Source organism: Aythya ferina (assembly GCF_964211825.1).
Source record: "Aythya ferina genome assembly, chromosome: Z".
Classification (NCBI taxonomy): Eukaryota; Metazoa; Chordata; class Aves; order Anseriformes; family Anatidae; genus Aythya; species Aythya ferina.
This window is the reverse complement of record NC_140299.1, coordinates 1246577-1264103: the sequence shown is the minus strand read 5'-3', so window position 1 is coordinate 1264103 and position 17527 is coordinate 1246577. Positions and strand designations below refer to the sequence as shown.

At 49.7% G+C, this 17527-nt stretch overlaps 1 protein-coding gene across 2 annotated transcripts in view; it reads left to right on the top strand.

Annotated features, from left to right (window-relative positions):
- The first annotated feature begins 361 nt into the window (after window positions 1–361).
- LOC311426869 (ras-related protein Rab-27B) overlaps window positions 362–17527 on the top strand; it is a 31781-nt gene continuing 14615 nt past the window's right edge. The window contains exon 1 of one of the 2 annotated variants that reach the window (XM_084503643.1): window positions 362–430. The gene's annotated coding sequence lies outside the window, so the exon portion shown is untranslated. Of the gene's footprint in view, window positions 431–14996; window positions 15121–17527 lie in introns of those variants that run through there. The other variant, XM_084503644.1, reaches the window with a different exon arrangement.

The following is a 17527-nucleotide window of genomic DNA, read 5'->3' as shown; positions in this document are numbered from 1 at the left end:
GAGTGGCTGCAGGAACGAGCTCATCGTGCATTCGCCTCAAATTCACTCTCGCTGCAGCCCCCTCAGCTTAGTTCTTGCAAGTTCATACTTGCTTAGTTCTTGGAGCTTAAATCAAATCAGGATCAAGGTGGTTTACTAAGTTATTATTGCAGACATTGCCACCCTTTCCCCAAGATGGGGCCTCAAACACTCTGAGTTACCTTGCACCCAAGGAGAAGAGGGCCTGGCTTATTATTAGAGCATTAACTGATTTCAGGTATGAAGAGAGCGACAGGCTCTGCTCGTTACGAAAATGTCATTCAGGTGCCACCAATCAATCTGCCCAGGGCTCTGGTTTAAAGCAATTCAGCTGAAAAGGAGAAGGTTTAGATGCTGGATGCTTGTTTCTTTGTTGAGTTGCTCCTCAGGATGTTCTTCATGTCCTCAGCAGGTAGGGGAGATGCTCTGCTTGGCAGATGGGGAAGCGTAACCGGATAATGAACAGGGATGTGGCTCTTGTCCTGCTGTTGTTGTCTTCCTTTGCTGTGCTGATAACAACAGGCTGAAAGCTGAGGTCTCTTATCATGATTGCTGTGGCGTCTTCTGCCCACACAAGCCTTGCAGTCCCAACATGTAGAGTTTGTATGCTGCTTACAGGCACCCACTAATTATTTCAGTGCCTGGTTTCTGTCTGTCTCTTCAGCTACATGCTCCTTGGGCTGGCTTTGACCTGTTGTTGGAGTGGTTTGGCTTGCCTGTTGGTGTTATTCCACGTCGTGCTTAAGCTGCTCCTTAAAATACTATTTGGATGGGAACCTCCTACTCCATCTCCCTTACTTTCGTGCCAGTCTGCTCGAAACGCCACGCTCAGCAGTGCAGTGAATGCTCTCTGGAGAATCTCTTGGAAGGGCCACGAAGGGAAATGCATGGCTGTCGTTTATCATGCCGTAATGAAATGATCATTGCTTTGCATGTCCAAATCCATCAGGTTAACAGCCTGTGAAATGCGTTTTCCAGCGGTGATTACTGCCCAGTCAGCTGCTGTAGCAGTGCCCTTGTGCTTCGTAGGCAGGCTAGCATTGAGGAATGCTACAGTTTTGTTTGGTTTACTAAGTAATTAGCATGTTTTCAGCCTTATTTTCAATTCTGATGAAGTTTTGGTCTGCTAATTGTAGACCAGTCCTCCAGCACGACGAAGTGGATTTCTCTGTAAGTGTGTATGCGGGTGGACTAACTTCACTAGTTGTCTTACTGATGGACTGGTTTTAATTATTCATTAATTTTTACAAATACTCATAACTCAATTGCTGTCTCCATAGCTTCTTTTGATATCGGTCAGTCAACCTTTAGGTTGACATCAAGCCATTTTTCAGCTGGCTATGGTGGAGTCAATGCGATGTTAAATTACGCTTCTTGTCTTTCCTATGGGAGTCAGAATCCAAAGAAATGGTCAGAGCAGAAGTGTCAGATCCCCGTTTTGTGTTAATCTGCCTAAACCAGGGACACTGTGGAGTGCTGGCCAGCTCCATCATTCTTGTTATCGTTCCTGGCTGTTAATATTACAGCTCTGCAGGTAATGCTGGGATAGAGTGATGTATTCAGTGGGTGACAGGATATCCTCTCCTCTTCTGCTTTCTCTTTGACTAGTGAATTATCTAGATTCCCCCCCAAATACTAGAGGCTTGAGATGATTTAACCAAAAGGTCATGAGGTCTGGCTCCTAAATGTGAGACTTGCCTCAAAACTCTCCTTCATCTCTTCCAAATCTTTTTCCTGTTTACCCAGAGGACAATAGGCTAGATGTTCAAAAAAATCTCCAAGTTGCGTCAGTGAGAGGTTCTTGAATCAATGTGGTAGAGCTGGGTTTGAAATGCAGCTAACCACCTGTGATGAGCTTTGTCAGAAGAGATTAGAACCAAGCTTCTTGGTTCAGCTCTGAAGACAAAAAAGGCTGAAAGCAATAGGAGTTGGAGATGTTGATAAAACTGTGGCACAGGGAGCTTCTCGCTGTTGGTTCTGGTTTCTGATAGCTCTAACTCCTGTTTGCCTGAGGGCTTGGCTTGAATCAACAGCTCTGGCTTTCTCAGAACATTTCTGCAATGATTCGCTTGAAATCAGAGGTGCTGTTCAGGTGTGATAAGCCCATCCTTACGTGTCCTCTGAAAATAATGGGTAAAGCATTGATTGGAACAGCACTACCTAAAGAATAAAGGCTGTGTTATCCTGCCTCCATGAGAAATATGAATTATGGCAAATATTTCTTGTCTAGAAATTAGCTAGGGGTATGAAATAGAATAGGTTTTGTCATGTTGGGGTGATTATAATCAGAAGCACTATTACAATGGGTGTGACACTTGAGCGGTTGGCGGCGTGTGAGTGAAATTCATGCGGAGTAAGTCATCCTGTGGCTCACTTCAGACAAATCATCATGTGGTAACCTGCTGTGAGTGCTATGTAATCCTAAGGACAGGGTCCAGGGAAGCCCTTTTGTGCAGAGAAGAGGTGGTGTGGTTTGGATATGACAGGGAGAGCCTCGCACTGGGGACAACTGATGTGATATATGGAGGCATGGGCAGCCCGAGGATGCTCTCAAGAGCTGGAGACAAGGGCAGGGTTGGGACAGCAGGACTGCACTGTCCAGCCACTTGATGCTCTTGATATGAAAGCTTAAAATCTGCCAGGAGGTGACAACACTGATTCCCTGACTCAGTGCCTTGTGGCGCTGGGCTCCCAGCAGAAGCCTGATTCACATCCTTATTTCAGGGCTGTCTGCTCTGCCCCGTGCACAAAACACAGCCCAGGGCAGCTGGGTTCCCTTCCAGTTTCCCCAAACACAACCCCCTTCCTCAATCTGCTTTCTTTTTGAGGTTTTCTGACTGGCTTTAGACCTCCCCGGTGGAGGGTGCGGTGCTGCCGGAGGTGACAGCAGTCCCTGGCATGGCTGGGACATCCGCTGAGCCAGCACGGGGATGGGGGTCTGGAGGATTTGGCATCCGGGCTACCCCTTTTGGGGAAATCCCCTCTCCTTCTGTCTTCCTCCTGAGCCATCCTGCTGAGGCTGGCTGGGTTTTACAGCCATGGGTGCAATGGTGTTGCTGCAGCCCATGGTCATAAACCACCTGCTGCTTCATGGAGCACATGAAATACATCATTTAAAAAAAAAAAAATAATCCTCTGAGCAAGTTTCAGAGTTGGTGTGTATTCACACAAGTGCTGTAGCCCCACTTCTGTGCTTGTTTCCTGATGTTTAGCACCTTAATAGTCTCCTCTTACCAATATTGCATTTATAACGAGTGACCTGAGCTATTTCTGTGAGGCCACACAAACACATCCAAATGTCTGCAATGTTTCTGTTGAGATCCCACCAGCTAAAATGCCTCGGCAGCCTGGTGGGGTCTCGAGAGGCCTCGACACGTGATGGTTTAATAACTTCCTGCACCCTCCTCGTGGTGTTTCTTTTAAGGATGTGTGTAAAACATCCGGATTTGGTGTCAGTGTTTTCTTCTCAGCTGAAATCCTGACTGAGGGCCACCATAAAAACCACACTGAGCTTGCTCTAGGTGAGGTCATCTTTGGTGTCACCCGCTGCGTGACCATGGGGTGCTGGCAGGGGGTGTGCTGTGGCGGTGGCCCCAAACCTTTTCCCCTTCCTCTTCTGGCACTTCCACCCCTCCAGGAAGAGTGAGTCAAGGGCAGGAGCCCCAGGGGTGGCAACAGCACCCAAATACGAGGAAAAACCTGCCTGTGGATACTCATGTGAGCGTACATCACAGAAATGCCGCTACTAAGGCAGGATGTTGAAATTAGCCCATCTCTGAGGTAGGCAAGTTGAAAGTTCAGGGGTTTTATTCACTCTAGATCAAATTAAATGGTGAAATAGTAGATTTCTCCACAGAAATACATTATTGCCTGTATTTTGGGAAAGGGAGCTTGCTGCAGGGACAACCCAATTGCCTGCCTGCTAGAAAAGACCTTACAATAATTTACTTTTTACTAATGCATCAGTTTCTAGGGCAAAATCTTTCTTTAGAGTTGTTTTTTTCCTCTGATTATAAATGCACTGAAATATTTTGACTGTATATTAAATCCAAGTGGCTCATTCTCCTGGACACCATCAGTATTTATGCTTTTTTTGTTTGTATTTAGTTCCAACACAAATATATAATTCCTACTTTTGAGCAGAAAGTCAGTGGGATCGGGACAAACAGACCGGAGAATTTATGGCTTTTCTGGTATACTTTAACCCCCGATTAAACACAGTGAATGAGTTTCCACAGGACTTAATTTAATGGCAAGGTGAAATTTAGATTACAGTGTGTTACTTGGTAATAAAAATTCATGAGACAATACTTTGTGCAGAGAGGGTACGGTGAGAGCGGAATGATTTCCCTGGTGCTGTGGGGATGTAATAATGCAAAATCCTCTTCAGTCTCTTAGTCCCACGAGTTTGGCCTTTCCTTGCTGATGAATTGAATTCAGAGATTAGTCTTAAAAAAAAAAAAAAATCAAAATATTCAATATTTAATGCCTTTAGGTTTGATGTTTATTTGCTGAAGTTATTGTTTTTGTACTCCTGGCTCTGTGCAAACCTCTGGGAGAGATGACATGGGGGGAGGGTTTCAAAGAGGGGATTCTTGTTTTGAGGATAATGGCTTAGTTTTGTGAATGATGAGAGAATCACAGGACAGGGGAGGGCACTGGGGACTCTGCTTTCTCTGTGAGGGGTGCATATTTTTTGCCCAAACCAGCTTTGTCATGCCCCTGGGCAGAGCCCTGCACTCCAGTGTTATTCTAGGCTGTGAGCTCTGTGCAGCTGCAGGGAGTGTTTGGATGGGTGCTGCTTTGGCCACATCCAGCACACAGCCTGGGCAGCTTGTTCCCTGTTCAGTGTGGTGAAAGAGGTCCCTTCTGAGGATCAAACTTCTTCACAAAGCCCATTTTTCTATTAATTTGTCCGTCAGTCCCAAGTGCTGCGAGTTATCCTCAGCAGCTCTCCATTCTCCTCCTCAGCTGAGCTCACATAGCGGTGCACAAAAGAAAGTAATTTTGCTTCTGATGGCTGTTGAATTGGCTGAATTTCCCTTTCTCCCTCCTCTCCCCACCTTTTTGCTCTCAGCAGGCATAAAACTAACCATAAAGCTCCCTGGAGGGGCAGATTGAGAAAAGGAGGAGCAGACACCGCGTGCTGCCACGTATCCCCTAGGTATACAGCAAAAGATGTATTAGACACCAGATCATTTTTTGTCCAGCTTTTTACAGCATCCATTGTCCGTGTTGTGTGGGGGAACTCGGGACAAGTATCCACCACCTGACAAGAGGCACTGGCTGTGGTTTTGCCTGCAAGCAGCTCACGGTGCCTTTGATGTGGCTGGAGGAGAGCAGTGCTTGAAGCTGCGTGGCCCAAAATAGCACACGGCATTCATCCGTCCAAACCCTCTCTTTGATCGCGTCCATGCAGGGTTTGAAACTGGATGTAGCAGTTTCCTTGTGCCTCTTTTTATGCTGCTAATTAGCTGGACGTTAATTGCCGCTGCCACCCACGAGGAGCCTCCGGGTCCTCAGGGGCTGGTGCTGTGGCCCTGCTGCAGGGCCTGAGGGACAGGACCCAAAACCTACAAGATAAGGGCTTCTCTCAACTAATTATTGATAAACTGTGCACCTGTTGGTTTTTTCCTCATCACTTCCAAGGCCCAGATTCTCATTTTTGTGGAAAATTTGTATTTTTAGTTGTTTGGGAGACTCAGGCTTGGAGCTGATGGAGCTCTGCGCCAGGCTCGGCTGGTTTAGGGGAGGTGGCGATGGCTGTGGGGGAAGCTGCAGGAAAAATGCTCTGCTGAGCCCTTGTGGCCCTTCCAGCACCCACAAGGCACAACCTTTGGGGTCACAACACTGCCTGGAGCCCTCGTTCTGCCACAAATCCTTTACACGCAGCAGCAGAAAGGGGAGGGAAGCAAGATTGTGGGCTCCTCTCTCATCGAGCAGGCTGTAAACGCTGCTTTTGAGCTTTGGATCGGGTCCTGCATTATTTTTTTTCCTGAAAAAAAGCCAGTCACAGCAAGATAAGAGCAACCTTGAGGAGCAATCTGTGTTTGCCCTAGCGCGGGGAAGGCGCTTCACGTCTTGGCAGAGCAGAAAATGAGCGGGGTTGTGCGCAGGCTGCGGGTTCCTCGCAGGGAACGGGGCTGCAAATGGGACCTGGGACCCCACAGCCAGCATTCAGCCCCCATATTCCAAGGGACCATTCAGCATCCCTCTGCCCTGGTGTTGAAATAAACAATATAGATGGATGTCCTCGCACCAGAGGAGGAAAAAACGTGAAAAATGTTAACATTTCTCAGAGTAACATCTCTCTCCTTGCAGTTACCAACACCATAGCATCGTGCCCAATCTTTTTTTCCCCCCACATATTGATGGCAAGACAGCCACAAAGGTGGGTGAGTGATTTCTTTTGGGTGCATTACTTCAGAATATCCTTAGGGCTATGGACATTTGTCCTCCTGGCCACCAAAACCTGCCTGAACCCAGCCAGAGGCGATGGTTGCTGCTGTAATATGGGCTGCATCCTGCAAACCTGGATGGAAATTGGGGCCCTTTAAGTATGGGTCCTGGTGCCCCTCCTGTGGCCAGGCATGGCCTTGGGTATGTGCCCTTGGTTGCCTCTGGAAGCTTTTCTGTGATCATCCTTTGGGACCCGACGCGCAGGAGCGGTTTGAAATGCCCTTGCTGGCATTTTGCTGTGTTTTAATTGACTCGGGCGATGTAGGGCAGGGAGTAAATGGCAGGCGTTAAATAATTAAGGCGCTGCTAATCCTCAAGAAATGTCAGAAAGTCCCTAAGAGATGTCACGTGCCGTCCTCGTCCTTGTGCAGGGGCTAATTAAAGGGATCCTTTGGCTGGGTGATGCTGTCAGCCTCGGCATGGGGAAAGGAGGGCAGTTTGGGAGGGCACGCTGCGATGTAGCCCCCTGATTTACTGGGTAAAGGTGTTTGGCTATAAATCAGGACTATCTTGTCGTGATGCAGAGGGCTAGCGGGGGATCTTGGTGCTGAAGAGGAAGGTGGTGCCTCGGGATGGATGCCAGGAGGGCTCCGAAGCTGCTGGCGAGCCGCAGGTGAGTGGCAAGCTGTGCCAGCGGGCTGGTGGCCAAGTGCAGGGGGCTATCAAGGAGCTGCAGGGACCCACATCTGGTCCCTGCTGAGCTCTGGCAGCAGCCCCATGCAGCAGGGTGGGCCCTACACGGTCCCAGACCTGCTGGGAGATGTGAGAGCTTAGGAACGGGGCAATGCTGCATGAGCTGGCTTTGCTGTTTTATATAGTCATAATAAATTATTGCTCAGAGCTTGGAAAAACAGCAGAAGGCAGCAGAAAACCTGAGCTTTAGCCGCATCTCTGCGAAGCGTATTTTGCTTCCTGAAGGAATGCTTTGATATGATTTGATTAGCTCAGATTAATATGAAGTTTCTCATCTGAGGAAGATAGGAGGGGGAAAAAAAATCGATTCATCGCCGCACGGTGTTTAACCCGTGCTTCTGTTCTGCCCTGTGGAAGGTGATTTTAAATGGGATTTTCTTACGTAGGAGATGCTCTGCTTCATGAGATACAGAGAAATGGGTGTTTGAGGAAATAGGGTGGCGGGCTGAGGGGTGCTGGGGACTTTTTGACAGGGACCTTTGGAGGAGCATGCTCTTTGGGTCTGTTTGCACATCTCTCCCCATCAAATGTGATCCCAAATCCGGATTTTGGCACGGATCTCTGAAGTTACTTGAAGTCCCAGATCCTGAAGTCACTCGAGCGTGAGGAACTAGGCTTTTTTTCCTTAAAATGTTTCTGGATGTTGAACCAGCCTCAGCCCTACGAGCACAGAGATACCCAGCAGGGGGCAATAGAAGATGGGGCAGAGGCTGGATGGGGTTTGGGAACCCGCTCTAGCGGGATGGGGTTGGACCTGGGTGGGCTTTAGGGTCCCTTCTGACCCAAACCCTTCTGCGATGCTGCTGCGGTACCAATAATTTGATAAGAAACCATTTAATAAGCAGGTAAATCCTCACTATCAGCAAGCACGATGAGGCTGTCGGGTGTTTTTTGGGGTTTAATGCATTTTGTTTGATGCCCATCTGTGAGTTACGTTCATGAATGTAAACGTTACTCAGGAAACCGCTCGTTTGGGGACAAAACTCCACTGTAAAGGCTAAAAATGGATAAAGCTCATTAATTCAGAGGAATTAAAGTCAGTCGAGGAGGACAACCGGGTTTATTTGGAACTCAAGCCACCAAATTCAGTGCGGGTGGATCTCCACGAGGTTGCTTTTCAGTAGTGTTTGAACTTAATTAAAATGAAGAAATGGGGGAGACAGTTCTGAAACCTCTCTTTCTCAGGCCATCATCGCTAAATTTATCATTACGGAGCCTTGTATTGTAGCACAACCCCTGGGATTTGGCACTTAACCAAGTTTCAAAACGTGCCCGGGAAATGCAGCCCTGGTTCCTAGATATTTTTGGGGCTCTGCATCCCTTTCTTAGGCTGATCTGGGTCCGGTCACCATCACCAGAGCCTCCTGCAGGGGGCTGGGGTCACGCCAAGCTGTGCGTGGCGGCCAAAATAATTGGGGTATGCATTTCAGGGGAGCTCAGGCTCAGTGTTTGTGGCCCAGTGAAGGTAACCTGCATGTAAACACAGCAGCAGCCTCCTCCTGGGCACGAGCAGGCTGGTAATTTGTTGCTAAGGCAACATTTTCCCCCAAAAGCCTGGGGTTTTACGCACGGTTTTGCAGCGTGGCTCTGTTAATAGCGGCTATTTTACTAATTCCATCTGACCCGGGAGCAGACCACCGCTGAGGAGCCCCTCGGTCACCTCCCCGTGCTGAAGCAGAGGATTTTTAGAAGTGCTCAGTGCTGTTATGGAGCTCTCCCGGGCTCTGTTCCCATACAGAAGATGGGAAGGACCATCCCCAGGGCCTTATTGATGAATGGGAACCTTTGGGTATGGCTCCACCATCCCTTACCTGTTCCCACATGTTTTTTTTTCCACCCATTTCCCACTGCAGGAGAGTGGGGGGAGCCCTACAACGGGGACCTTGGCCCCGATTTGGGTTCCCGTGGGAGAAGTGAGCGGGATGACAGACAGCAAATAAACTTTTCTCATCCTGGCAAATTTATAAGAGGGGGTTGGATGGGTAAAATGATTGTCTGGGGTAACGTAGGCAGACACACTGCGTGTCAGAAAGCGAAATGGTAGCTAAATGCTCATTTATCTTACGGGATTGCTCCGATCGGGCTCTGTTTTCAAGTGCTTTTTCCCTAATAACTTCCTCCCCAGCGCTTCCCAGACAGAAACTGGGGGAAAGCAATAAAGGGATCTGTCTGGGGCCATCCATCCTGCTCCGTGGGCACCCGCTTGTCACTCGGGTGGGAGGGAGGAATTACTTATGCTGCAAACAGATGCTTATATTTCTGGATAACGAATGCACGCTTGGTTTGGAGATCAATCACTGAGTTTTCTGCTGCTCAGACTGTCGCATCTGGCTTTTTGTTGAGTGCTGAACTGCTCTTCGTTTCCTCCATGCCAATGAAAGGCTCCTCTGTTTAAAGCTGGGCTGCAAATCGAGGTCTTTTAGAAGTCACCTGCTTTGGGGTCAGCACCAGCGTGCCATCAGGCTGCTCTTTGTGCTGGGGCTGTGAAGTTATTTGGGTGTGCATGCGTAAAAACAGGCAGCGAGGGATCTGTACACCTTGAAAAACAGCCCCTGTCCTGCAGGGAGGACACGGGGAGGTCTTCATATCCAAGGTATGTCAAAAAATTGAGAAAATCTTTCTCTAATTTCTCACCTTGACTTGAAGATGCTTGCTGCAGCTCCCTCCTAAAGGTGCTGCCCCTGTGGGACTTCGTTGCCTCTTTATGGGTTTAAAATAAGGCAATTGTGCTGGAAACATCCCATAATTGTGAACAAACTGCCAAGTTTAGGTTACGAGGAGGAGCCCCTAATGCAAAACCCGAAGCACATCCCTGGCTTTTCATGGGAACGAGGAGGAGCAGATCCCTGGGAAAGCGTCAGTAGGGCCGAGACGGCGTGAAACCTGTTGTGTTTCGGTGCAGTTCAATCCCTCGTTCTCACACATACGACATTTAAAAATAATTCAGGCAGTTCAGCAGGCTACAGGCGACCTGCTGAACACCGAAACAAAGCCAACTTTCATCTCCAGCACCTGGAAGCAGATGAATAGCAACGGGGCCGGGCGGTGGAACTGGAAAACTTGGTTTGAGACGATCACTTCTTCGTTTAGACAGCGCTATTATATACGTTCCCTATTACACAGCCTTTAATTTAATTAGCTCCCGTATTCTCTTGGACGCAAACGCCCAGCCCTGTTTGCATCCTTGCCCTATTACCCCTGGTTTAGACAAGATTTTAATATTAGTAGCATGTAACTGTATGATGGTAATATGTAGGCTGTTATTTAGGCTGATTTGCGGTGAGGAAGCCCAAGTCGCATCCCAGCACCGTGCATTAGCTCCCTGAAACCTTCACTGAATTTGCAAACTATTTGCTTTCCACATCTCCACCATTTTAGTGTCATCAGTGAAATACCTTCCTCTTTTCAGTGAAGAAATCATATTTTTTCCTACTTTACCATCTTTTCTTTAATTACATTGTACAATAAGGTGGCACTGAACATCTTTGTAAGCGATATGAGTAACTTCAGAATAATTTGGTGTTTTTAATAACCCCACAGCCTGCTCTGTTTGTTTTCAGTCTGCTTTGAGGCTCAGGTGACGAGGGCGGGAGGAGATGTGTGGCTCCCCTGACTGGGTGAATGCAGTCTGTTCAGCCCAGGCTTTCCTTGGGGAACAGATCGCTTCATTACCCTCCGTTTCCTTCCACTAGACTGGTTTTTGAGTTACCCTTTGTGGTCCCCCTAGAAATAGTCCTTGGTCTCCCAGGAGGTCAGCGGGTACAGATGGAAAACCAGCGCAGAGCTGCACTGAGGATGTAGGATGCAGACAAGTCTGATGACCTTGAGGCTGAGGGTTTCCCTCTGCTCACAAGTCATAAAACTTTCCCAAATCCCAAAGAATACCCCCAAAAATTACAGAGGAGCTCCTCACTGGTGGTCCCTTCAAAAGGGATTTGAAGCATGCGTACAGCACAATGCTGAGAATTAGATCCCCTAAGCAGAGGAGCAACAAAAAGAAATGTCTACGGTTAAAAACAGCATGTGCCAAGCTCTGAGGACATCGGAGACGAAAGAAAATTGTGTGTCTGCTGCTAAAAGTCCTCACAGAGGAGGCTTGGGCTGTGCCACGAGCCTTGAATGCTGTTTGCGCTCCAGGCGCCGGCAGCGTGAACGCTGGGGCACGAAACCTGCAGGTAGAAAACAGAAAGAAAAGAACAGAGCGAGGGGAAATAATCACTAATAAAAGGCTGGGACAGCTGCTGAAGGGTTATAAAATGGATTTCACGAGGCAGCAGCATAGGTAGAGGTGCCTGCTGCTCTCGCTGTGGGCTACAAGCCTCTGTGTGCTCCGTGCGGTGACACAGAGGGAACACCAGTGATATTTGCAGGCTGGAGGGGATCAGTTTTTTACACCCCCAAAAAAAAGCTTTCACTCCTCTTAGCACTCTGCGCTATTTTGCAGTGCCTGGCAAATTAGATTTGCTCAGTGCATTAAGCAGCACTCAGCTGCTGGTTTTTTTTAGAGATTAATTTAATTCGGAGCTCTCCAGCCCTTTCCATGCTGCATGTAACGAGGGGAGGAGAGCCTTTGGTGCGAAGAAAGTTTGTATGTGATAGTGTATGATCATACAGCTGTTATAAATCAGTGCAAATGAAGTTAATGATAATGATAACGAGGCAGTTCTGTCCAGCTCAGAGCCTTTTTCCCTTATCTCAACTGCCCCGGGTACTGGAAAGGAACACGAGGCACCTCAGACCGGTCAGCACATAGCGATTGCTGCTTCTGCAGCAAGTGGAAGGTGAAATCCAAGTCCAAGGCTTGAGGAAATCCAGCACAAGCCGTGTTATTTTATGGCTTTTCTCAGCACCAATGCATCAGTGCAGATGCAGAATTATTTAGGTGCTGATACCCGGTGTTTGCAACATCAAAGTGATCTTGGCTTGTTTCTAAATGAGACATGAATATATTAAAAATACATGAAATATTTAGAATATTGTTATATGAGGAATTAATGCATGCATTTTAAAGTTAAAGATCTGATTTAAAAAAAAGTGATGCAGATTGCAGGTTGGCAGAAATCCAAGTGTTCACCTGCTGGCCTTAATAATGCTATGGGAAAATAAAAATGTTCTGGGTCTGAAAAAAATATGGGGCGACTTTCTAGGTGAAAAATGAATCTTAATCCAAAACCTCTGTAGCAAAATATATATTAATAATAATAAAAAAAAATACTTAGGACTTTTCTTTCTAACACTATTTCAAGCAGAAGGGGATTTCTGACCAGCCTTGTTCTTTCCTCTTACTCTGAACTAATTAATCCCTGGCCACATATTCAGGGGACGGAAAATACGAGCATATCCTGCTGATTTATACTTTCAGCAAGTGGATCTAGGGGATTAAATGTGTGGTTAGGGTAAAATACTTGAGTTCAGAGGGACTCGGAGGAGTCAGAGGCAGGGACGGGGCACAACCGGGAGGGGATGTGGGTGGCAGGGCGATGGGGGAGGAAGCAGGATATGCAGGACTTAGTCATTAAATAAATCTGCCCTGTATGCCTTATCTAATTAACTCGTTGCCTTTGTGTTGGTAAGTCAACTCTTTGCTCCAGATTTGCCTTGGTCGTGTATCTCGGTTCTCCGTTGTCATTAAATGGTCCCAGGGCTTCCGTCCTTACAGCCCCATGCGAGGGGGCTGAGCGAGAATAAAGCAGGCTGAGGGCATTTGCATGAGAAGCTCGTAGCAGCTTAATTAGGTCGAGTGTACACGAATGTAGCTTGCAAAAGGAAAAATGCTGCTGCTACTCTGTGAAAAACCACAACGGAGCCGCAAGAACTGGTTTCAGACAGCCTACTTCAAGGCATGCACCGGTTTTGTTAGTTAAAATGATTTTATTACATTTTTTTTTCCCAAAGCAGTGCAGGCCTTGAAGAAAAAAATTTGGATGAGTAATAACTTTGCAGGATAATTAAAGAAAAAATTGGGGGGGGAGAGAGAGAGTTGGCTGCAGCCTTTTCCTTATTCCTGGAGCACACGGAGGCTATGCAGGGCTGCTGCTCGTTCCCTCCGTGGGCACAGGGAGAACAGGTGAGCTAACATATTTGCTTTCTTTGTGGTGTAATACAGCAGCGAAGGCAAACACGCTTGTCACGGCGAGCCTACAGACCACATCCTGCTGCTGTTTCCAAAGGAGACCCAGCCCTCTTTCAGAAGAGGCTGGTTCGGGAAATGCCACCGCTTCGGTATGAATTTTGTCGGGTTTATTCTACGAGCTCAAAGCTGCCGTTTCACATGACATTTCTCTATCTAGGAAGAGCAGAATCGAGGCACGTTTCCTGTCCTTGCGAGTCGTGCTGAATTTTAATTGTTAGAAGAACGAGCAGGAAGCTGAGGTTACCGAGTAAGACGCCTTTAATTTCAGGAACCCAAGAGAAACGCAACCAAAAATCCTTTGGCTTGCCATTTAGCAGCCTGGGAGAGTTGAATAGAAAACCTATTTAGAAATGGCAAGTGTTTTGGTGAAATGCTTCTGTCCGAAACCTGTCACAGCAAAATGTTTCCAGTGACATAAAGCGAGCTGCCGCTGATCGCAGGCCAGGCGTGGGGGCGATGCGAGGCCTCGAGAAAGTGCTGGCCAGCGCTTTCTGTCCGTGCCATCGGTAAGATGGGTTATTTGTTAGCTATTGAGCCCAAAGAACAAAGCTGCCCAGAAAACCTCTTTTTTTTCTTGGTACTGACAATGCTATTTTTGAGATATTGCCAGTAACGAATCCCAGCAAATGGCAGCGGCCATTTAAAGAGATTTGTGAGCGGCTGCGAGTGCTGGAAACTGCTCCGGGGTGCAGGGCACTGCAGCTGGAACATCCTCCTGGCATCAGGAAAGGTTACAGGCAGCCACCCAGGTTCTGCAGCAACCTCTGAGAAGATAATTCAGAATAGAAAGATAACGGCGGAGCATCCCTATGTATCCGAGCAGGAGGAGAACCTCAAATTCCAGTTTCCAAGAAGTTTTTGGTCTGGATTACAGCGTCTGCCCTTCCGAAGAGCAGCACCATCGCTTCTGAAGGACCTTGAACCCTGCAGAAATCCCCTACCTCCCTGGAACAACACCAATCTCAGCCCTGGCAGGGTTTTAAAGTGGGATTTTTCCTCCTGGGGGAGCTCCTGCGTGGCTCTGCCCGTGGGGGCAGCGCCCAGGCTGCGAATTATTGGGATGGGCACCAGGAGCATCGCTGGTGGCAGCAGTGCGAAGCTGATGAGCCCGGCTGGGAGACCTGTTTGCCTCTCCCACCTGTTGTGTTTCTGGTTTTAAGGCAGATATTTGAGAGCTAAAATATGCTCGTAGTGGGCACCAGTGTCTTAGGGGCAGGTGGGTGTCCAGCCCCAAGGAAACCCCTTGGGGCCTTGCCATGCGCCAGTAGCCACAAGCCCGCAGCAGGGCTGATGATAACCCTGCTGTTTGGCTGTCAGCTCGCTGAAATTATTTATTTTTATCCTTGCTGTGTGAAAATGCTTCGGAAGGAGCCGCACTCGAGTTCCCAAGCACCGTTTCATCTCAGGAGCGTGGGGTGATGGGGTTAGCACCCGATGGGCTCCCGCAGCTCGGGGCTGGAAGCACAGCCTGAGCAGCAGGTTTTGGGGAACAGGGGCAAGGACTAAAGCCCGAGGGGGTGAGGTGAAGCCCTTTAATTTTCTCAATCGGGGCTCAGAGGGGGGATGAGCAGCGAGGCACCGAGTGGTGCCCGGCGCTCTGCGCCGGAGCGCGCAACCGGGGCGCACGGGGGCGAGAAGAAAACCCCCTCCCGAGCCCCCGGGCGAGTGGGGCCGGCCGGGGCTGAGCCCTAAAGCTCGGGGGAGGCCCCGGCAGCGCCTCCCCGGCTCCAGCCCCGCAGAGGGAGGCGCTCGGCGCCCGGCCCCTCCGCCGCCGCCAGCAGGAAGCAGCGCAGGCGGCGAGCCGCTCCCCGCAGCAGGTCGGTGCCGGAGGGGGGGAGCGGGTCGGGGGGCGGCTGGGCAGCACCAGGACCCCCCCCGGGTCCTCGTTTTGGGTCCCCGACATCGCGGTTGGGGAGCTGAGATGGAGCCCGGGCGGCCGCCGGCACGGCCTTGCGCTGCGCCATGGGGATGGGGATGGAGATGGGGATGGGGAGGTGGTCCCAGACCCGGTCCCCGACCCGGTCCCGATCCCTGGTGGGGGGCTGAGGGCTCCTGCAGCCCCACAAGGTCCGTGAGATGCTCACCCGCCAGCCCCTGGGCTTTGTCCCCACCAGCATCTGGGGGTTTCTCCTTTCGCTTCATGCTTTTTGGGGTGCCCGCAGCGGCTTTGTCGCGCCCTCGTGCCCCACGTTGCCCCGAAATAGCTCCTGCGTGGCTGCCGGCGCCCGCACCTCCGCCGCCGTGCTGCGGGGATGAGTGCATAAAAATAGGAGGTGAAGCATAGAAAAAGATATGTGCAGACACGCACGGAATAGCCTTGGTGGTTGGAAACCCGCCTGGCTCGTGGGTACCGGGGTCCTGGCACACCCCACAGGGGTAACCCATGGGTTTAGGAGCCCGGCTTCTGCAGGGTTCACCCGGAGCGGCTGTGGGAGCAGCAGGGAAATAGCTCTTCTCCAAACTCTGGCTAAACAGCCCTTAAAGTAAGCCTAAAATACGGGCTGGGGGTGGAGGAGAGTGCTGGAGGTGAAAGGGATTGCATGCTTGCAGGCATGGGGGGGGGGAAAGGCCAAGAGCTGGAGTCGTGCGAATCCCCTCTGGTGAAAGCAAGCGTGCCTCCGCATCCCAGCCCTTAATCCGGCACAGGAGGAACGCTTTTCCCCTGCTGAGAAACCCTCCTCAACAAACCTGGTGGGTCTCGGTGGTCTGTGAAGTGCTCAGGACGGGGTGTGATGGACGAGGGAAGGCGCAGGAAGGCGCGGCGTTGGAAAGCTGAGCCCAAAGCTGGTGCCGGGGAGGTTTGGACAGCTGCGGAGGAAAGCGACGGCTCTCACGGCACGGGGCTGGTTGGTGCCTTGGGAGGAACAGCACCGCGGGGCAGGAGGGCTCCCTTAACGCGTGCCTAGGAATTGCCATGGCTCGCACAGCACAGCCCGGTCAGTACCGAAGTGCCTGCTGCTGCACTTCAGAAAGTGGCCTAATAACACCTGGAAAAATATATTTCCCTTGGGAAGGTGCCCCAAAACGCAGTTGGGTGCTGCTTACCGAGATACCTGTGAGTCCAGCCGGCCAAAAGTCCAGATTTGCACTCGAGCAAGCTGCGCAGCTTCTTTTTCTGCAGGCTGCTGGATGCTGTTTCTCCTCCCTGTGCATGCCTCGCAGCCTCCAACCTCGGAGCTGATTTTCCTGCGAGCGAAGGTATCCTGGAAGATCCCAGAAAGTCCACGTTTCGCACGCTGTGTGTTGAAAGCCGGCACGGTGAGGCAATGGCTGTTGTGGAGCAGAGCAGGGCAGGATTGGATTTGAGTCGGGAGGTGCTGGGGCAAGGCAGGGCCGAGCGATCTGCCCTTCCCTGCCACCTCGGTGGAGTTATCTTGGTGTGACAGTGGAAATCCAAGTGCAACCTGGGATATTCCTCCTCTGTTCTCAGCAGTGCAGCCCCACAAAATGACCGGGCAGCGTGGAAACAGCTTCGGTGATCTCAAACCCAGCGGGCTTATCAGGCACTGAGGAACTCTCTGCAGTGGCTGATTGAGCCTGGACGATGTAATCTTCAAATATCGTAGCGGAAAAGATGCTTGGGGATCTCTGTTTCCTTTTAACTCTTTAAAACCTGCGAATTCCTATAGCTGAGGGTGATAAAACTCCCTGCTAACCTCGCTCGTGGCAGCGTTTTGGGTCGGGGCAGCACCACAGCCTTGAATTCCCAAACCTTTGGTGTAATAATCAGATTGCTTCAGCGCTACCCGTAAGATTATGGCTTGTTTAAATGAGCTCTCAGAGCATCAGGAGCTTTCCGAGCCCGTCCTCAGCAACAGGGAATGAAACCCATTAATTTCCAGTTATACAAAAAATCCCTGCTCCTGTGCCGGGCAGGGCTGGCTGAATATCTCAGTCGTGTTTTATAACCTCCGGGGATGGGGATCCATCTCTAGAGGATGAAAAATTAGAAGCTTTTTTTTTAAAAAAAATATATCTATATTAAAATTAGGAGGATGAAAAGCAAAGCTTTTTGTTTTCCTCCATTTCAGAAGTTTCTGTAAAGAGGATGGGTTTGATTTGGGGATCGGTTATGGGGTTAAAGATGCAATCAGCAGGTTTGGAGTCTTCACCAGTTTATCAGGGCTCCTGAATTTAAGCGGAGATCTGGCAAAAACCAGCCCGAGAGTCACGCGTGTGGTTGCAAGGGCTGGCTTTTGTCAAAGGAGCTTTGCAAAAGATTTG